Consider the following 17,818-nt stretch of genomic DNA (forward strand, 5'->3'; position numbering starts at 1 on the left):
TTTTTTTTGCGGTACGCAGGCCTCTCACTGTTTTGGCCTCTCCCGTTGCGGAGCACAGGCTCCGGACGCGCAGGCTCACTGGCCATGCATGGCTCACGGGCCCAGCCGCTCCGCGGAATGTGGGGTCTTCCCGGACCGGGGCACGAACCCGTGTGCCCTGCATCGGCAGGCGGACTCTCAACCACTGCGCCACCAGGGAAGCCCAATAGTGACTTTTCAAAACACAAATTTGCTTATGTTTCTTCCCTGTTTAAAATCTTTTGATTGCCTGTTTCCCTTAGGATAAAGTTTAAAATCCCTAATGTGGATGAAAGCCCTCCACTATCCTGCCATGAGGCTACTCTTCTCTGCAATTTAGCCAAACAGGAACTACTTTTAGTTCCTCTAAGATTGGCTTTCTCTCTCTTCACTCCCCTGGGACCTTCTTCTCCTCTTCTCCCCGCAACAATTTTTTCCCCAGATTTTAGCTGCTTTACGGTGGCATTACCCTCTTCTATTTCACAACACAAACACAACACAAAGTGCTTTTGTAAGTGCCCATTTCCCTGCCTCCCCCATTTTCTAATCTCCTTGAAGACAAGAACTATTTATTCATTGCTGTCTTCCCATTGTCTGTCAAAATGCCCACCACACAGGACACTAGACCTAAGTCACTAAACCCTGGGGCTGCAGCCCTCACCACAGGACCGCCCCGCAAGAAAAGAAAACAAATCTAACCAAAACTTTAGCTTCGAAATGAGCATCACCCTCATCATCTCTGATCAGCTTTCAAGACATTCTGCAATTACAAAGCAGCCTTTATTTTCGAGCACTTGTGTGGCATGGTATTTTGGCAAAGTGTTTTATAATTAGCTTGTTGATTGCTTCTCAAAACCCTTAAGGAGAAATGTTCACCCTCTCTTAGAGATTAGGGACTGAGCCCAGATAGATCAAAAAACCGCATCTAAAGTCATGTGGCACATCATTAGCTCTCACCACAAAGTGTCTTTGTCTCCTTGGCTTTGACCCTGACCTGTAACTGCTCACTATACTAGGGAAATCCACAAAACTCTGGGAAGTTCAGAGGGGGTTATCCAATAGAACTTTCTTTTTTGGACGATTAACAGAAATTGAATGATGATTATTTTAAATGTGTTTGAAGGTATGAATTGAACAACTATGTTTTTAACTTTTAGATATGGAACTAATATTCCTGTTTAAAGAGGTACTCTCATTATGAATCCTGCTCATCATTAGCTTACTGAATAGCTTCTGGTGTATGGAATAGACTCCACACATTAGTATAATCATTCCTCCAGTTTCTATAATATTGGAAGTAGAGAAAAATATTCACAAATGGCACTAGTTCATTCTCTTTATTTTGCACAGTTTCATCTGGATCTCTTCTCTAGTAGTTGAGTAGAGTTAAAGACAGCCCATTGTAAGCCACCCATATTGTCAGATCAATTTGAGCCTTCAGGACAGGCCCTTACACAAGGAAGAAGGGCCTACTTGAAGGGAATCATATACAATAATGAAAATTCACGAAGACTGATTCACTGCCCATCCCGCATATAGCCTGCTATTTTAGTTCTAAGGTAGTGTATTCTGAGGGTCTACATGGTCTCCTTTGGGGCAGCTGTGGTTGGGACACATGAAGAATTAGGGCTTCTTCTTGGACCAAGGCTTGATTGCTGCTGCATCTCCATCCTTGTAATCTTGTCCAGAGGGAGAAGACATAGGGAACAGGTCGGTCTCAAAGCACCACCTGAACCAGTGAGCTAGATAAAACAGCAGCCCTGGCCTGCCTGGGGCTCAGGTCTCACCCCATATCTGTCCATTAGGGCAGGACCTGCTCATCTCTGGTTGATCCACCCCAGGGCTACTGCATCAGGAACAGAAATTTACTTCTCATAGACTTATTTTCTCCTAAACTCACTCAGGTACAGATTACAGCTATGCTCAAAGGTTTTATTTTGCTTATGAATATAACACTTAACTAAGATTTAAAACATTTTTGTAGTCTCGTTTTGGTGACCAATATAAAACCGTTGTTCATTTATTTCTTCAACATGTACTTACTGACTACTTCCTCTGTGCCAGGCACTGTGTTTGGCCCTGAGGATTGAATGATAAACAACATAAGCAGGGCCTCTGCCCTCGAATCTTACAGCCTAGCAGGGGAAGAGCCTAATAATAAACAGTCCTGCAAGTGCACACATACCTCCTTTAAAGCCAGCCTATGTATGCGGCATTGATTTGTTACAACTCCATTTATTTTGAAACAGTTTCCTTAAAAATACACACACACACAAGACACACACATAGCACATTATATATAAAACACTCTATTGCAGTGCACTGTGGATGCATGTGTTCCCCCCATGCTCAGGGAGAGCCAGCTCAATCACTGGAGCATGATTCTCCACACTACAAAGACCTTCAGCCTGCATGTGATTGTCAGCACAGGAACACTGCATTGCCTGTATCCACATGGAGCTACATTCTGCCAACCACTTGAATGAGCTTGAAATGGAATAATCCTCAGAGCTTCCAGAAAGGAGAGCAGCCCTGCCAATACTTTCGACTTTGTAGGTTCCACATCGGAAAGCCAGCCAAGCCGATTGGATTGCTATGGAGCTGTGAAATGATAATTAACGTTGTTTTAAGATGCTGAGTTTTTGTTTGTTTGTTCGTTTGTTTTTCATAAATTTATTTATTTATTTTTGGCTGTGTTGGGTCTTCGCTGCCGTGCTCGGGCTTTTGCTAGTTGCGGCGAGTGGGAGCTACTCTTTGTTGTGGTGCACGGGCTTCTCACTGCAGTGGCTTCTCTTGTGGCGGAGCACAAGCTCTAGGCGCACGGGCTTCAGTAGTTGCAGCATGCAGGGCTCAGTAGTTGTGGTTTGCGGGCTCTATAGCACAGTCTCAGTAATTGTGGCGCATGGGCTTAGTTGCTGCGGCATGTGGGATCTTCCTGGACCAGGGCTCGAACCCATGTACCCTGCATTGGCAGGCAGATTCTTAACCACTGTGCCACCAGGGAAGTCACTTAAGATGCTGAGTTTTGATAATTTGTTACAGCAAATTATTTGAACATTTTATTTGATAATTTGTTACAGCAGCAACAGAAAACTAATACAGGAGTAAGGGCATAAACACTAATCAAGAAATTACTGCAAAATTCTAGTAAGAGATGTTGGTGGCATGGTCCAGGCAACACTATGGAAGTGATGAGAAGTGGTGAGTCTGTGTTTGTTTTTAAGGTAGAGCCTGGATGATTTGCTGATCTGGTGTACGAGTGAGAGGAGCCAAGTGTCCCTCCAAGGTTTTTGGTCTGAGCATTTGCAAAGATGGTGTTTCCATTGAAATAGAGTCAAGTGTGGGAGAAGCAGTTTGCAAAGATGCATTTAGTGAAGTCGGTAGGAAAAAAATTATACAGAGCTTTCTGAATTACGTTAAGAATTTTTGAATATTACCTTAAAAATAAACGAAGATTATTGAATACTTTTAAGTAGACAAAGTTTAGAATCAATTTGCCTCTTAGAAAGAGCACTCAGGAGCCCTTGTGGTTAAACAGATGTAGTGAGGTACAGTCACCCAATATAAGTAGGTAACTTACACATTTAGGAAGATCAGCAAAGCCAGGATCCCCAAAGTGATACCAAGGAGAGTCTTCTACTCATTAGAACAGAATTTCTCAAAGGTAAGTAATAGAATGAGAGACTATTTCAAAGGAAAAAAGTGCACACAGGCTACCAGGATTTATTAAACTTATTTTAATTATAAAGTTATTTAAACATATAATAAAACTAGGCATAAACAATGTATAATTATAGTTCTTATGGCTTTAAACTCAATACATTTACAAATTAAACACTAGGAAAAATATAACTCAAATTTAGAACATTAATATACTATTACAGAAGATGCTGTTTTGCAGAAGCTAAATTGCCAAAGCTTGACTTAGTAGTTGAAAGATGCAGCCTGTTTCTTTTTTTTTTAACATCAACAATATAAATGCCAGTGTCTGCTCTCAAATGTGTTGTAAAAAGTGATGTTATTAACATCAAAGCTCTGCTTGCTAGCTCAAGATAATCAGATATCATATTAGTCAAAATTTTAGCAATTTGCTGATCTTCAAATGGCATTTTTAATGAGGCACAATTTGATAGCTCTGTAAAGTGTACTTACTGACATCAAGATGATGTAGCATTGCAACATCTTAGAAATCATTATTAACCTGCCATTAATAGGTTTATTGAACATTCTTCATTATATATTTACTTCTACACCAAAGAACTATAGCAAATGGATACAAATAAAGGTGGAATTTGTGTAGTACATACTTACAACAAAGCACAGTTCCTTTTGAATTTAACATACCTATATGAAAAGAAAACAAGGAGAAGAAAGTAAAATTACAAGGATTATAAAGAAAGAAACAAAACTGAAATCACTGCAAATGATATGATCTTGTACATAAAGACTCCAAAAGACGTTTCAGAAAATTAGTAGAAATAACAAGAGAGTTTAGCAAAGTTGCTGGAAATAAAATCAAATAAATGTTGATTTGCATTTCACATACCAGCAGCAGTTTAAAAATAAAATTAAAGAGATATGATTTAAAATAACATTAAAGAGGTACCTAATAATGAATATAACAGGAGATAGGCAAAACTTTTCTGGATAAATGTATTAAACTTTTCTGAATGATGTTTAAGGAGGCCTAAATAAGTGGAAAGATAGACCATGTTCATTGATTAGAAAATGCAATATTTAAAAAAGTTTGTCTCTCTAAATAAATTGAATAAAATATAATATATACCTAAAATGTTTCTTTTGAAAATTGATAAACTAATTGAAAATTTTATATATGGAAAGGGCCAAGAATAATTAAGACGTGTTTGAAGAAAAAAACAGGTGGGGGTCACACCCAAGTAGACATTCTTTCCATAAGGCATTATCAAGCTAAAGTAATTAATACTATAAGGTATTGATGCAGGCATAGGGAAATAGACAAATAGAAAAAAATTAAAGACTCCCCAGATAAACCCATTAATATGTGGGCTGTTGAAATAAGACAGGAGTAGAACTGCAGATCAATAAGGAAACAATTTTTTTTCACTAAACCATTCTGTGCATTACTTAGCTATACTTTCAGAAAAAATAAAGTTGGATGCATTTCTCACACTGTAAATAAAAACAATCACAGATAGATTAAAAACTAAATGAGAAAGCCAAAATTATTAAACATTAAAAATAGAAAATAGAATAGTTTATGACTTCAGCATATGGGAGAATGTTGTAAATATGATATAAAAGCATAAAGCATGAAAAGTTGATGAGTTTAATTACACTTAAGAACACATGTTCATCAAAAGACACCACAAAGAGACTGAAATGACATTCCACAAACTGGGAGTGGGTATTGAAACACATGTATAAAATTCGTGGATCTAGAGTTTCTTCTTAAGATAAGAAGGACCTACATAAAAGGGAAGGTAAAGGACAGGGATGGGATAATTAAAAGATGGAGGTCTTTGGGAAGGCAGGAAAAGATCAGAACACTCAAGGAGACACTTGGTTTTGATAACTGTGGGAATACTTATCTCTTAGCAGAAAGGATGAAAAGAAGAAAGGAACAGATACAGGAATAGTTTTAGACTTGCTGGAGCAAAAGGGGGGGCTCATGAGTGATTCTTTATAATTTATGAGGTAGTCATAAGATAGTCATGTAAGTTTAGGGAAGTCAGATGCAATGTTGACGATGAGGGAAAAGCATATGAAACACTTGTAGAAGGAAGAATGAATTTACTTCTAGCAGTATTGAGGGACAATTTGAGTTTGATGATCAAGAGTATCTACAGCTGTTATTTTTCAAAATAACATTTAAAAAATTTCTGATAATGTTCAGTCTTTGAACACATATTCTGAGAATGCCAGTGATCAGATTTATCCAGAGTTGGGTTTTTCCAGGAAGGCATGACAGAATAATACTTATTTAGAACTATTTAAGTTTCAGGTGAACTTCCAAGTGTTTTACATACATTAAGATTTAATTCTCCTAACAACCCTATAAGTTGTAAAAATAATACTAATATTATTCTCATTTTAAAGATGAAGCAACAGGATTTGAATTCTGACCAAGGGAATGAAGATTACCAAGTGAGAGAGGTTGTAGTGATGGACCAGGACATCAAGGCTAGATAAGGAGTAAATGAAGGTAGAAGGGGGGGTTATGAGCGAAATGGGCATGGTCAATGAGTTAGAAGTCTGAATGAGGTTAAAACACTATTTCAGTGAGAGTTCTTGAGCAAAGAACCAGAAAGATACCGGGTTGTGATAGAAGAAGAATGTTAGAATCAGTGATTTCAGGGAAGGAGTGTTTCTGGTGATGACAAAGCACAGGGAAAAAGCAAGTGGGTGTCTGAGGTGAAGAAGAGGAGGTCACTGGAGGTCAAGGAAGAAGAGACTGGGTTGTTGGGTAGGACATCTTTATGGGCATGGATGTCCGATAACCCTCTGGACTGGGGAGGAGAAAACTGTCAACAAGGAGCTGTCTCAGTCAATGAAAAAGAGTGCTTAGGAAGTTGCGAGATGCAAGTGATTAGAAGGAAAAAGGTGTTGTACCAGGTGAGCATGAGCCTCAATGGCAAGAGTTTTACACGAAGGAAGGGAAACATTAATCTCGATGCAGGCCTGGAAATTATGGAGAGCAACCCACCTGACTCTGGAGAGCACAAAAGGAAATAACCCCCATGTGAGAAGGCTGCAGGGGAAATAGTGCCATCTGGGGGTTATTTCAGTGAAGTCAAGGAGGTGGAACACATGTCCAGGAAAGAAGTTGCAGATCTAGGGAAGATTGGTGATTGCAGTGCCGGAACTCTAGAGGTCAGAGGTATGGGTGTGAGAGGGAGGAGAGGATCTGGGGTTCTGTGAACAGATAGGACACAGAAGGCAGCCTGGGAATGAGGACTCCACAGATGGGAGATGACCAGAGATGCCTGCATGCATTTTATGTGACCCACATAAACTCAATTAGAGAGTGCAATGGAGGAGGTGAGCACCTGGTTTTAGTGGAGTTTGGCTGTGTCCTTGAAGTAAGCCCAGTGGCTATAGTGGGGACCTGGTGTGGCTTTCAGGATTGGTTTGTATAGTTGGAGAAAATGTGCAGTAAGTGTGAGCCTGTAGACTCCCAGTGAGGAGGGAGTGGGGTCTTCAGGCGGCCCACTTTACTCCTCCCAGGAATGGGTTGGTGTTTTGCGAACTTTAAGGTGTTCTCCATGTACAAGCTGATAACGATTGTCCTTTCCTCCTTTCCCAAGGCAGGATAAGCTCAGCTTTTAATGTATCACATTTAAATACTAGAAGTTGAAACATTTAAGCCTGAGTATGAACACTTAAAAGTATACATAAGCTAATTATTTACTCCGAGTTAGTAGTTCAAGGCTAAATATTTGCTAGTTGTGTTATTAGGGGGTGGGGGGTATAATAGTCTTGTGGAAATGCCAGATAATATGACCATATTTTTAAAAATTCCTTTCCATTATAAGTTATCACAGGATATTGAATATAGTTCCCTGTGCTATACAGTAAAAACTTATTGCTTATCTATTTTATATATGGTAGTGTGCATCTGTTAATCCCATACTCCCAGTTTATCTCTTACCCGCCTTCTCCTTTGGTAACCATAAGTTTGTTTTCTGTGTCTGTGAGTCTGTTTCTGTTTTGTAAATAAGTTCATTTGTACTATTTCTTAGATTCCACGTATACGTGATATCATGTATTTGTCTTTCTCTGTCTGACTTACTTCACTTAGTATGATAATCTCTAGGTCCATCTATGTTGCTGCAAATGGCATTATTTCATGCTTTTTATGGCTGAGTAATATTCCATTATATATACATACCACACATTCTTTATCCATTTATCTGTTGATGGACACTTAGGTTGATTCCATGTCTTGGTTATTGTAAATAGTGCTGCTGTGAACACAGGGGTGCATGTTATCTTTTTGAAACTAGAGCTTTCGTCTTTTCTGGATATATGTCCAGGAGTGGGATTGCTGGATCATATGGTAGCTCTATTTTTAGTTTTTTAAGGAATCTCCATACTGTTTTCCATAGTGGCTGCACTAATTTACATTCCCACCAACAGAGTAGGAGGGTTCCCTTTTCTCCACACCCTCTTCTGCGTTTATTATTTGTAGACTTTTGATGATAGACATTCTTTCCAGTGTGAGGTGATACTTCATTGTGGTTTTGATTTGCATTTCTCTAATAATTAGCAATGTTGAGCATTTTTTCATGTGCCTATTGGCCATCTGTATGTCTCCTTTGGAGAAATGTCTATTTAGGAATATGACCTATGTTAAAAGGCGCATAACACTATGAAGAGGTTATGGATATAACTGGACAGTGTGGTACTCTTACTATATTAGCAAGAATTTTTAGTTGTAAGCAACAAGTCAAACTGATTTAGATAGAAAAGAAATGAAAAGGAGCATGGATACCTCAAGGACCCACGGAATGGAGAGGCAAAGCCACCATATGCTGGCAGAGCCTGGCACCTGCCAGGAGGGGCGCCTTTTTCTTCTTCACACAAAGGCCTCAGCTGGCTCCCAGAGGCCTTGGGTGAAGAATCTGATACAGGGTGACAGATCCAGACAATGCTACCTCTCCAGAGGGCTGGTCTAGGGATGCCATCACTGGTACCTCCCTGAGCACTGCAGCCTGTAGGGTGACAGAGCAAGCAGGGGCTCAGCCCACACTACTGGCACTCCTTTTCCTACTGGCAGAGACAGTGGTGTCAGGGTGTGGCGACACCTGAGTTGCTTTTGGCCCCTGCTTCAAAGAAGGTGGGGAAAGCAAGTCCCTGACATATTCTGCTGTGATAACAGCAGTGTATGAGCCACCCACCAAGACCCAGGAGGTGAGAAATTTCCCAAACATAGGAAGAGACTCCGCCGGGCAGCTGAGAATGCCAACAGTAACTTCTTGCTGTTTCCTGTCCTTGTTTGTTTCTTTTACCCTCTATTTTGACTTTACCTGGCATTTAAAGCACAGACAAATGAGATGGTGCCTACATGCACTAGAAGGTTACAGGAAGTCAGCACAAAGTTGAAATGGGGATCAGCCCATGGATAGTTAGGACTTTAACTTAAAGGAGAAAAGAGTTTTCCACTAACTGTAGGGTCCTGTGGGCTACTGATATGCATTCCAACACAATGGATCACTGCGTGGTGTGAGGAGGTGTGGAAACTGAGCTGTTGGTTTAAAATGAAAGCACTAGATATGATTAAGTTTAACTCCATTTCTTAATGATTAAAGTCTGACCCTGTAATATTATCGCTACACACACACACACACACACACACACACACAAAGATGGAGACTGCTATCTGTATAAGCCTGTGTGTGTGTGTGTATGTAACAGTATATATAATGTATATATGTAGCAATAATTATTATTGTAATCATCTTCCCTTCACTTTGCTTCTGTTTTCTCACTTTGCTTTGTATTTTGCCTCCTTCCTTTTCCCTTTTTCCTCCAGTACTATTGATTCAACTTGATCTCACAGCAACATATATTTCAACCATCAGCTGCTTGTCCTTGATCCTGGCTCAGTTTAATTCAAGTCAATAAATATTTATTATTTGCTTATTATTGGCAACTTGTACAGATGTTATTAAAAATTCAGCAACACATCTTTTTTCTCTTTGTCTCCCTCTCCACAGCTCACAGCAGATGAAGCTGCCCCAGATAGATATCCTGTAAAAAGAAATGAGATGAATAGAAGGATATAGGCAAGATACACACAGAAAAAATGAGTCTATTACCCATAAAATATCAGTAAAATACTTCTCTTTGTTGAGAAGTATTCCTTTTTTGTTGTTATTCTTTAACATCTGAAAACACCCTGATTTTAGTATACCACTCAACAGCAAAATTTAAATACGTTTAGAAATTCACTACATAGAAGATAAAACATGTGGATAAATTAAATAAAGCACCCTTCATACAAGAGAAAAATGTTAGAGATGTCTGTTTTATTTTTAATTCTCTTTTCCAATATTCAGCAAATATATTATCATAAAATAGTGAATGATATTAAGGAATGTGCATTTAAGATTTTAAAAAAGTTCTAATGCACTTATAATTTACAAGAGTTTAAGATGTTATTATTTCAGTATGCTAGATACAACTGGAATTATTAGTGATACACTTTGAAGCTTAACCAGGACTATGATGCCTATGCCCTAGGAAAGTGGTGTTCCAAGCTTGCTAAAGTCCAGGGTAAGAGAGCTGGCCCACCAACCAAGACTCAAGAGGTTTGAAATTACAGGTGACTCTTCTGGGTATTGTGTTAAACTCTAGTTGAGAACTGAATAAGGACATGGTTGTGTTGCTTCTAATCTTACAATCTATCTTGTCACTTAACAGTCCTGAAGACATGGATGAGCTGTTTATTACCAGTACAATTACTGTGAATTGAAGATATTCTTCAAAAAGAGATTGTTGTTGGCAGTGTTGTTAAAAAGAGAGCAATGACTAACAGATTCTGAAAGAAAAGGGATTTGCTTTTTTTGAAGGAAATATGTGGCACACATGGGCAGTTGAAAATCAAGTTCTGGGACTTGAATTTGGAGACATTCAAGTAAAAAGTATGCATAGCTCTGCATTTGTTTTCCTATTCCTGGTCTGTCTGCTCCCCCTTTCCCTACAGCTCCTCTTCCTAATTTTTATCATTTCTTTCAAGCCCTCTTCTCAATTCCATCTCCATTGTGAGCAAATGACCTTGCTTCTTACCTTTCAGCAAAACCAGAAGCTTTCAGAGTTGAACTCTCCCAGAGTCCCAACTTTTGTTCTGATATAAATAGGTGTCTGATTATGGGCATCTGTCCTGCTAGGTAGAAAACTCTGTTAGATCAGGGATGGAGCCTTGTTCACCAGTGTCCCCAGCACCCAGCACATGGTCTGGTGGGGGCTCAATAGAACGCTGTTGCCTAAATGAATGAACACAGTTCCTTCCTCTCATTTATAACCTTTGTTTTAAAAACAAAAGTTTTGTTTTTAACATATATTACCACGGTTAAAAAAAAAACAAAAACAGAATAGTACAGAATCCTATTAGAGGAAATGTTAAAGTTACCCTCTCCAGTAAATTCCACTAGCTCTCTTCCTCACCTCCTCTCCAGCCTTAGGAGCTAACCTTCCCCTTCTGCCCCAGATTCAATCCTCTTATTGTGATCTCCTCTAGGAGGCACTTCTCCTCCACATGAACAAGTCAGGGAGGGGGGCTTGGCAGGGCACTTACTCATAGTGGCCAAGAGTTGCAACAGCTGAGGGAGATGGCAATAGTGTGGCCAAGGAGAGCAGTGGCCAGGTGCCAGAGAAGCTAAATCAGTCATCAAATTAAGGCTGAATCCAGGCGACAGAAAATAAGAGGCAAAGTAAAAGGTCAGGGGGATGCAGCAGGAAGTCAAGAATGTAAATGCAAAGCAAGATGAAGTGAGAGGTCCAGGGCCACATAGGTGAATGGAGAAGGGATACTGAGAATGCATTTTTAAATTAATCTAGGGGAAGTTTGCTAAGCAGTAAACAAGTAGGTTAATGAGGGCTGAGCTGGCACCCTGACACCTCTTCAGAACTTCAACTCTATTGATTATCCTCTCTCTCCTGGACATTGGACATCTCCCTTTCCTTTAATTTTATTTCTCAGATTATAAATATGCTAAGCTTCTTTCACCTAAAAATGAAACAAAACAAAACCAAAAGACCTTTCTCTCAACCCTGTCTCCCCCTCAGCCTACTCTGCTCAATCTCTCTTCTGCTAATTCTAGACAAATTTCTTGAAAGAAATATAAGGTCACTGTCTATATTCATCGCCCCACCCCCCCAACTGCCTTACTCAATGGAGTTTGCCTTCTTCCCCACCGCTTTGCTGAAAACTGTCTTGTCAAATCCTCAGTTGCTATCATTAGATATAAATGAAATGCTTTCAAGTCTAGCTGAATTGACTCCTTGAGATCTGCCTCTGTTGACTGCTGTCTCTTCATTTGGCATCTCTGACACTCCCCTCCGCTGATTCTGCTCTTCTATCTCTGGCTCATTTTTAAAGTTTTCTTTGTGAGACCCTATTTCTCCACTCACTTCTATCTCTAGCTGCCTATGGACATCAGGTAACATTGTGTGGTAGGCACCTGGCTATATGTGTCTTCCCATTCTGGGGCAGCTAACAGAGTCAGACCACTTGGGCACCACGCCTTGAAACAAAACCTGCTCTGGGTGATTGTCCGGCTCCGTTCCCCATTTACTTTCAGTCTTCTCTCCCTACATCAGCTCAGTCTTCCTTTCTCTTGCAGGAAAGTATTCTGGCCTGTCATTTATCATATTTTTGTGGTTATGACTCATTGAGGGCTTGCTATTTGCCAGAAATTTCACTGCGTGCTTACTTTTATTTATTTATTTATTAAGTCATTTCTTTAGTCAGTAAGTATTTACTGACTCTTACTATGGTGCAGGCACTATGGATATATAATTTCTAGTTATTAAAATTAACTTAGAAGATAGCATGTTGTAATTTTACAGATGATGAAACTGAGGCTGGGAATTGTTCTTGGCTAAAGCTCTTGAGGCAGACCAGGCATTTGAATTCACAGCTCTTTCCATGTCACTAAAATATCTAAAAAATATTCTCTCTTTCATTGCATATCTTATGCCAGGAGCTTTTCCCCCCTTTGTCTTACTATACCAGTGGTATCATTAACCTATGGCCTGATGTTATTTTTGAAACATAGGAGGGAGAGATTCATACCAATGAAAAGCCAGAATTCCATAACTTTGTTATCAGCACCATCTCACTTGTTTCCACATGATCCAGACAAGGCTACCTATAATCAGGTAGCTTGAGAGTCACTTATTTATTCATGTTCTCGCAGAGCTTACAATATAGTAGTAGAGGACAGGGAGATGGGGAGACAGAGCTTAATCAATTAAGTGAATAAGAGAATAAGAGTGAATAAGAGAATATATTATATCTGAGAAAAGTCCCAGGAAGGAAAAGGGTACAGTTAAATATAAGCTAATAACAAAGAAACTTGACCCAGATTGGGGTCGGTGGGTGGATCAGAAAAGCTTTCCTAAAGAAGTGATATGTGAGTTGAGATCTGAGAGATGAAAAGAAGTTAAGCCCATACATGGGTGAAGAAGAGCACTTCAGCATGAGGGAACAGCATATGCAAAGGCTCTGGGGAGACGAAGAGGTACAATGCTTTCAAAACCTAGAAGGCTGGGGTGTAGAGTGAGAGTAACAGAAAGAGGCCAAGAAGGGTAGCCTGGGTCAGACTATGCTGACCAGGCCATTCTTTTTAATCTTAAGAATCATAGTCTAACCTGATGGGATCTTATCATCAAATTTGTGTTCTAGAAGTTCACTCTGGCTACAGTGTAGAGAACCTTGCTGGAAGGGTCCAGGGAGGATGCATGGACAATTGTTAGGAAGCTACTGCTGTCGTGTCAGCATAGATGATGATAGCTTGGACTAGTGTGGTGGTCATGAAGGAAGAGAGAAGTGAGGCAATTTGATACATATTTGAAGAGGTAGAATCAGTAGGACTTGCTGACAGATTAAGTAAGAAGTGGAGAATAAGGTGTCAGTGTTACATCCTAGGCATCTGAGATACCTAATTGCATGAATGATGGTGCTATTTGCTGAGACAGGGAAAGAAAGAAGTCCAGGTTTGGAGGAGATCTTGGGTTTGGTGGGTTATGTTAGATTGAAGGGTTCATGGCATAATAAGATGGTTTTGGATGTATGGGTCTGGAACTGCAAGGAGAGATCTGGGTTGAAGATATAAACTTAGGAGTCATCAGCAGAGTAGTAATCAAGCCACAGGCATGAATTAGATCAAGGAGGGAAGAACTATAGAGTGAGAAGAGAAGAGGCCTAGGACTGAAGCAGCCAGAATGCTTTCATGTAAAGGATTCATTTTCCAGTCATTTAAAAGAAAAACATTCTCTGAAGAAATGTATGAGCTTCTTAAAATAAATTTCTCTTAACCATATTTAAAAATATTAACATCAATAAGAAGTTTGGAAAAAACCCTGCACCTCTGTGGCCCCAAATGAGTCGGTAAATTTTTACTTATTAAAAAAATTCCAAAGTATGTAAGATATCGGCACTTGTTTAAGTCTAGAGGTGTATACGTGAGTGTTCGTTATATGTCTCCATACTTTTTGAATGAATGACATATTTCATAATTAAACAACAAAAAGTAACAGCAAAAAGTTCCAGGAAATAAAGTCTAAAGCAATAAAAACTCAGGCCAGAAAATTAAACACCAGAAGCAGTTAAGGGAAAAATAAAGGATCATAGGTATTGTCAAGGAGCCTCTTGGCCCCAGATGGAAAGGTTTTGGTCCCAACCTAATAAGATGTACCGTGAAAGATTCTTCTGGTATTTCTGTAGGAATTTCCAATATTATAGAAACCATAACAAATAAAATCTTGGCTCTATTTATATTTCTGAATAATGGGAAACAGGAAATTGGCCAACATTGTTTGCTTTTGCTGCACATAAAAGTCACTAGTCTGGCTTAATGAATGGATGTTACTCCTGTGAGACTATATAGGCAGGAATATTATTTAAAATTTGGAAGCAAAGTGTGTCTGAAATAAGAGTAGGGATCCACAAGTGATCTGTAATCAGAAGGGGCTTTGTTAGTATAATGACATAATGAAACCCCTGACTCCCTCCTCAATACCATTTACTACTATAACCACCAATATCCCTTCCTATCCACTACCCCCAAGAGAGGGTAAGAGATGATTTTAGAAAGGTGCTTTCTCTAAGAAATTACTCTGCCCCTATATTAAGGGATATATGGCTCAGTAATGGACCTGCTAAAACAATCTTGAGAAAGGAGAACAAAGCTGAGGTATCACACTCCATGATTTCAAACTATATACAAAGCTATAGTAATCAAAACAGCATGGTAGTGGTACAAAAATAGGCACATAGATTAACAGAACAGAATAGCTCAGAAATAAATCCACACTCTAGGACACAGGAGCAGAGAACATACGATGGATAAAGAACAGTCTCTTCAATAAATGGTGTTGGGAAAACTGGACAGTCACATGCAAAAGAATGAAACTAAGCCACTATCTTGCAAAAATCAATTCTCATAAAAATTAACTCAAAATGGATTAAAGACTTGAATGTAAGACCCAAAACCACAAAATTCCTAGAAGAAGACAGGCAGTAACTTCATGGACATTAGTCTTAGCAATGTTTTTATGGCTCTGACGCCAAAGGCAAGGGAAACAAAAGCAAAAATAAACAAATGGGACTACATCAAACTAAAAAGCTTCTGCATAGCAATGGCAACTATCATGAAAATGAAAAGGCAACCTACTGAATGGGAGAAGACATTTGCAAATCATATATCCAATAAGGGTTTAATATCAAAAATATATAAAGAACTCATACACCTCAACAACAACAAAATAAACAACCTGATTAAATAATGGGCAGAGGACCTGAATAGACACTTTTTCAAAGAAGATATATGCATGGGCAACAGGCACATGAAAAGATGTTCATCACTAATTATTATGGAAATGTAAATCAAAACCGCAAAGAGATATCATCTCACACCTGTTAGAATGGCTATAATCAAAAAGACAAGAAATAACAAGTGTTGAAGAAGATGTGGCAAAAAGGGGAAATTTGTACACTGTTGGTGGGAATGGAAATTGGTGCAACCACTATGGAAAACAGTATGGAGATTCTTCAGAAAAATTATGAATAGAACTACTATATGACCCAACCCTTCCACTTCTCAGTATCTATCTGAAGAACATGAAAACGCTAATTTAAAAAGATATATGCACCCCTATGTTCATTGCAGAATTATTTACTATAGCCTAGATATGGAAACAACCTAAGTGTTCATGGATGGATGAATGAATAAAGATGTGATGTATATACACAATGAAATATTACTCATCCATAAAAAAGGATGGAATCCTACCATGTGCATTCATCCATCAATGGACAGTTAAGTTGTTTCCATATCTTGACTACTGTAAATAACGCTGCTATAAACATGGGGATGCACATGTCTTTTTGAATTTGTGTTTTTGAATATATTCCCAGAAATGGAATTGTTGAATTATATGTTAGTTCTATTTTTAATTTTTTGAGCATCCTCCGCACTGTTTTCTATAGTAGCTCTACCAGTTTACAATCCCACTGACAGTGCACAAGGTTTCCCTTTTGTCCACATCTGCTCCAGGATTTGTTATCTCTTCTTTTTCTTGATGGCCATTCTAACAGGTGTGAGGTTATATCTCATTGAGGATTTTATTTGCACCCAATCAAATTTAGAACATTTTCATTACCCTCCAAAAGAAATTCCATACCCATTAACAGTCATTCATCATTTCCTCTCAATCATAAGCCTCCATCCCCATCCATAGCCCTGGGCAACCACCAATCTATTTTCTCTCCACCAATTTGTCTATTTTTTGACATTTCATATAAATAGAAATGCAGTATATGTGTTTTTGTAGCTAGCTTCTTTACTTAGTATAATGTTTTCAATGTTCATCCATGTTGTAGCATATATCAATACTTCCTTTTTTTGACAAATAATATTCCATTGTATGGACAAACCACAGTTTATTTATCCATTTGTCAATCAATGATCATTTGGGTGGTTTCCACTTTTGGGCTACTACGAATAATGCTGCTATGAACATCAGTGTACAAGTTTTGGGTGGATGTATATTTTCAGAGGAGTGGAATTGCTAGGTCATATGGTAATATTTTGTTTAGCTTTTTGAGGGACTGCTAGACTGTTTTCTGAAATGAAAAAGGTTTTATTTCTCTTGAAAAGTCTTTATTTCCCCTTAAGTTTTGAAAAATGGTTTTGCTGAACATAAAATTCTTATTTGACATTTTTATTTTTTGAGCACTTTGAGTATGTCCTCCCACTGTCTTCTGGGTCCCATTGTTTCTGAACAATGAAGTTGGCTGTTAAACTTAGTTTTCTCATGTATAATGAATAGTTTTTTTCTTGCCCTTTCAAAAGTTTCTCTTTGTCTTTTGCTTTCAGGAATTTTACTATGTCTGGGTGTAGATCTCTTTGTGTTTATCTTATTGGAGTTTCCTGAACTTAGATGTGCAGATTAATTTTTTTTAATCAAATTGTAAGTGTTCAGCCATTAATTCTGTTTTTTTAAATTATTTATTTATTTATTATTTATTGTTGGGTCTTCGTTGCTGCACTCGGGCTTTCTCTAGTTGCGGCAAGCGAGGGCTACTCTTCATTGCGGTGTTCAGGCTTCTCATTGCGGTGGCTTCTTTTATTGCAGAGCACAGGATCTAGGCACACAGGCTTCAGTAGTTGCAGCATGCAGGCCCAGTAGTTGTGGTTTGAGGGCTCTAGACTGCAGGCTCAGTAGCTGTGGAGCATGGGCTTAGTTGCTCCACGGCATGTGGGATCTTCCCAGACCAGGGCTTGAACCAGTGTCCCCTGCATTGGCAGGCAGATTCTTAACCACTGCACCACCAGGGAAGTCCCCAGCCATTATTTCTTTGAGTTTTTTCTTTTCTTTCTTTCTCTGCTCCTTTCTCTCTCTCCTCTCCTCTCCCTCTGATTCTTCCACTACATATAAGTTGGTGCACTTTAGTAACATCCCACATTTCTCTGCAGCTCTGTTCATTTTCTTCATTCTTTTTTTCTCTTTGCTAGTCACATTTCATAATCTCTATTGATCTGTCTTCAAGTTCACTAATTCCTTCTGTCACTGGAAATAAACTGATGAACAC

This window comes from Physeter macrocephalus, chromosome 6 (assembly GCF_002837175.3).
Source record: "Physeter macrocephalus isolate SW-GA chromosome 6, ASM283717v5, whole genome shotgun sequence".
In the NCBI taxonomy this organism is placed as follows: domain Eukaryota; kingdom Metazoa; phylum Chordata; class Mammalia; order Artiodactyla; family Physeteridae; genus Physeter; species Physeter macrocephalus.